The 5,243-nt window shown below is 36.7% G+C and overlaps 1 pseudogene; it reads left to right on the forward strand.

Annotated features, from left to right (window-relative positions):
* Positions 1-1,134: 1,134 nt before the first annotated feature.
* Positions 1,135-2,195, forward strand: LOC107730952 (trace amine-associated receptor 13c-like; annotated as a pseudogene).
* Positions 2,196-5,243: the final 3,048 nt, after the last annotated feature.

Below are 5,243 nucleotides of genomic sequence, written 5' to 3' on the forward strand. Positions count from 1 at the left end.
GGTAGAATGATAAATAAATGAGAATGAATATAAAAGATCACTGTAGCAAGGTATTTGTCAAGTCACTTTTGGGTGTACTGAGGCGAGCTTGACTGACGTGGCTTGCCTGAACTAACACAATGCTTGACATATAAATTGAGTCTTCTTTGCTCTCTGCATGAGTAGCAATATTTGTGTGATGTGCAGAGCTGTAAAGTGTTCCAAATCACTTAAGAAGTTCCATGATGGTTGGAAGGCAGCTGCTTAGGTAGGCTGTTAAACACACAGTAAACAGTGTGTGCATAATTATAAGGCAAGTCGATATTCAAAAATATTTTTCCATGCACATTTTACCCAGTGCCGATCCTATCCTTCTGGTGGCCCTACACAAAACTGTGTCGGCAGAGGGTGGAGTGGGGTATGAGTGGTTATGAACAAATGAATGAAACGCATTTGTCCGTGTTTCACTCCGTCTCGAATCGTGCTCGTGGAAAGCGCTTGAGAAACAGTGTCTCTTCCGTGGCTCGGTATGCTTTCAACTCGTTTTTTTAGTCTCGAGCAAGACTGTACGACATTCACATTACATGATTTGACTGATTTTTACGTAGAAAGGGCAACAGCGCACCACATTAAAAGAAATGATCATTCATGTTTTCATAACCTCTGGCCAAATTCAAAAACGAAACTAAAATTAAATCATCTTTGAGAGCAAGGGGGCCCCTGGTGTTTCAGGGGCCCTACGCAGCTTGCGTATTTTAAGTATAGGGAGGATCGGCTCTGATTTTACCAATTACAAACAACATCAGTCTTAATAACTACTATCAATTGTGTATATGATCATTTATAAGTGATATATAACTTATAAATAAGAATGTTTAGCACTGACAAATATGTGTTAAACTTAATAAATATTTGTCACATTGAGCAGGGAAGAGGAAAGGCATGGATCTATGCGCAAGCAGTTTATTAACAAAACACAAACACACATGTAACTGTGATGTTATTCTGATTTACTATATTATATTTCAAATGGATTTAAATCTTAGACAATGTAAATCCATCATATTAAAAGTTGTGGGAAGAAAATGGTTATATAATTATGCAGCATCAGAGTGGATGGAAAATGGGTTGGTCAGTCTGATCCAGACACTATAAATGAAAGCACAGTACGGAGAGCAGAACAAACACCTAATAGGAGGAGACTCATGGCCTATGAGACAGAGGATCATGAGACTCAATACTGCTTTCCTGCCATCAACTCATCATGTACCAAGGGAAAACGCTCCAGTTTTGAACATAATATCATCTATATGTTTGTATTATTGTTATCAGCATGGACTGTGTTTCTGAACCTGCTGGTGATCATCTCCATCTCTCACTTCAAGAAGCTTCACACTCCAACCAACCTGATCATTCTCTCTCTGGCTGTGGCGGACATGCTTGTTGGACTTATTGTGATACCCATAGAGGGCATCAAGCAAATTGAGACATGTTGGTACTTCGGAGACACTTACTGTGGACTCTTTGTGATCATCGTTAGGTTGCTCCTTATTACATCTCTTAGTAATTTGGTATTAATTGCTGTAGATCGCTATATGGCTGTGTGTCACCCTTTACTGTACCCACAGAAAATGACCACAACTAAAACTTTAATAAGCATCTGTCTCTGCTGGTTTTGCTGTTCAGTTTACATTATTTGCTTTGTAATAAGTAACGGATATTTTAATATGTCAGACAAAACACTGTGTTACGGCCAGTGTATTGTTTTGATTACACCTGCTTGGAGATTCATTGATTTGATTGTTTCCTTTTTATTTCCTTGTACTTTGATCATCACTGCATATTTGAAGATATTTTATGTTGTGCAACGGCAAGTGAAAGTTATTAACTCTCAAATGAACGGAGTAAAATGTGTAGTGGACATTTCAGTGAGGAGGAAAACTGAGAGTAAAGCTGCTCTGACATTAGGAATCATTGTGACAGCTTATCTGCTTTGCTGGATTCCGTTCTACATCTGTTCTCTAACAAAAACCACAGCTTTCTCTTCCACTACATTGACATTTCTAACATGGACTTTCCATATAAACTCAGGTCTGAATCCTATTGTCTATGCTTTATTTTACCGCTGGTTTAAAATATCAGTTAAACACATTCTAACTCTTAGAATTTTTCAGCCAGCATCCTCTATGATGGACATTTTTACAGATTTTCATTAATTATTTACAGTGGGGATATATTTGTTTTATTTTATTCGTTTTTACGTTGAGCACAACCTCTGAGATCAGTCCCCAAAAATTATAGCACATGAAATGTATTCATATGTTCAGGTATAGGAATTACACATAAAATAATCAACAATAACTTAACTTATTAAAGGAAAGTTCAATCAAACTTTTGAAAATGGTCATTATTTTCCCACCCTTGTGTTGTTCCAAACCTACATATAAATAATAAGTCACGGTCTCTGTCACCTTTCACTTGCATTGTACAGAAAAAGATTAAATGAATGTGAATGGTCAATGAGGCTGTCAGATAATGCCTAATATGCCTTTTTTGTGTTCCGAGGCAGCATGACATGTATACTTCACGGATAAGGCAATACTAGAGTCTTCTGTGAAAAAAAAGTGAAAAAGAAAATCCAAGATGTGGACAGAGTAATAGAAATGTTGATAGTACTTATATAAATGTATTTCATCAAACAGTGAAATGTATAAATAGAAAAAAAGTTCAGTGTCATTAAAAATGAACTGTTTCACCTGGCATTTGTGTATGCTATGTATTTTTATGCTTATTAAATTATCTTGCTATTAGCTCAAATTCTCAAAATCATGTGTACTCAAACTTCTAAAAATGATACAAAATGCAGCAGCATGACTAGTCTTCATTGAGGCCACGTCACACCTCTGTAATGGCTACCAGTTACAGCTCACATCAAGTTGATTACATTGATGCTTGTGTAACCCCGCGGGTCCTATTCACACCCGCTCCGAGCGGGATTAAAACCCGGGTCACATGCCTTACACGGCTCCTGGGGGTGAATAAAGGCCTCCTGTAGCGAATCCATGCGTTTTTGTAAGAAAAATATTCATCACTAATCACGCAACGCCGATGTAATATGTCATCCGCCGGAACGGCTTCCGCATATGACAGATACCGGAAGTGAGAGAAAAGTGTTTATTACGTTTGAAATATGGATATTTTTCTTACAAAAACGCATGGATTCACTACAGAAGGCCTTTATTCACCCCCCGGAGCCGTCTGTGGCACGTTTTATTATGGATGCGCTCGCTTTATTTGATGACTTGTGGACTGTTCAACTGCAACACCCGCTGACTGCAATGATAGAGCTTGGAATAGCCAGGACAATTTTTTATATAACTCCGACTGGATTCGTCTGAAAGAAGAAAGTCATATACACCTAGGATGCCTCGAGGGTGAGTAAAACACAAGCTAATTTTCATTTTTGGGTGAACTAACCCTTTAATACCTCCGTTACAGCTTCTACAATTCTGAAAGTTGTCTGAAACTCGTATTACTAGCACTTCTTGTGTTTATGTATAGTACACCTGAAAAGAAGTATAATAAAGTTAAAGAAGAGTGCTGCTGCCATGACTTCCTTAACAATGTACTTATAAATCAATAATGAAAGCATATTTCCAGAATGTAGATATAAGCACCGAAACAATGTATAACATTCTCATCAATATTTACCCTTAACAACCAAATGACAATATGAAATTGATGATACAACAATACAGCTAATATATTAACCTAAATACTGTTCAATTCATTGTATTTGATGTAGCCTATTCCATACAATAAATACAAATACAAGAAATAAATGTAAAGCATAACAGGCACGATAGTACACTAATTTGATAGTCGCCTACAGTTGTAAGATAACATGACTTAATACAGTTGACAATAAATAGAACTGGTAAGCAAGACTGAACTACTAGTCTAGAATCACTGATGTCAGCTAAGGTGGAGCTGAGGATGGAGGCGGGAGTTTAAAGCGCTACAAACCCAAGAACTGAACCCCAGAAAAGTCCCCCTAAGTCAGCTGGATCTGAAACTTACTAACCTGACAAACTCTACTAACACTAACCAGTCTCAGACCAGCTTCTCACACAAACATCAAAATAAATCAAATGATCAAACAATCTAAAAATATATATCTGGAACACTGGGATCAAGAAACTAAAACACAAAGTAAATTACAACTCTATCAAACTATAAAATCAAATTATGAATTGGAAAAATATCTCCAGGGTGTCAGAGACACAAAGCAGAGACAGATCCTGACCAAGTACAGGCTCAGTGAACACAGTCTAGCCATTGAGACTGGCAGACACAAAAAGAGCTGGTTACGCAGAGCAAAGAATGTGTGCTCACTGTAAGACAGGACAGATCGAGACAGAGGTGCACTTCCCCCTTCACTGTTACAAATTTAAATCAATAAGAGACCTATACATGAACAAATTCACAAAAATAATAAAGAACTTTACAGCCATGACTGAAGAGTAACAAATAAAGATAGTAATAGGAGTGGGACAGACAGCAGCACTGGCTGCGAGATATGTGTGGATGTGCCACAGCCTGAGATGCAGCAGAAGAATGTGTATAGTGTGTGTATCTGACCTCTGTGTGTTTCCCTTCTGTCCACCACAGTGACCCTCAGCATGTTTTAGGGATGCACTGAAATTAAAATTCTGGGCTGAAACCGAAAATTATTTTAAATAATTTTTTTATTATTTTATTAAATAATATAAAATGATTTTGTATGACTTTAATTTAACTTAATAATTTTAATGTTATTGAATTAAAAAAAATACGAGTCAATAAAATAACAACAGTTTTATTGAAAGTAAAACAATAAAACTGGACAAAAAATATATCTAATATCAATATATTATTTTTATTCAGTTCTATGCGACAGAATCAGAACTGAATATATTTTTTTTTATTAACCAAATAATGTATAGTCCTACAAAGCTATTATTATCATAGCATGTGAGCAGATAGTGTCAGGAGAGGGTAGCGTCATTTACCAGCGTTGCCTAGTACAGCTGTACAACACCATGTTACAGCACAGTAGCCAGCCTGCAAACAGGAACAAGTATACTACATAGAAACGTACTGTCGGCATGTTATTTGAGCGGACTTTGCTTAACAGTATATTTAAAATAACTATTTTAATATAAATGAAAGTGTCATTTATTCCTGTGATGGTAAAGCTGAATTTTCAGCAGCCAGTCTTCAGT

The sequence above is a fragment of the Sinocyclocheilus rhinocerous genome, unplaced genomic scaffold (genome assembly GCF_001515625.1).
Source record: "Sinocyclocheilus rhinocerous isolate Xijiao unplaced genomic scaffold, SAMN03320098_v1.1 scaffold1330, whole genome shotgun sequence".
Taxonomy (NCBI): domain Eukaryota; kingdom Metazoa; phylum Chordata; class Actinopteri; order Cypriniformes; family Cyprinidae; genus Sinocyclocheilus; species Sinocyclocheilus rhinocerous.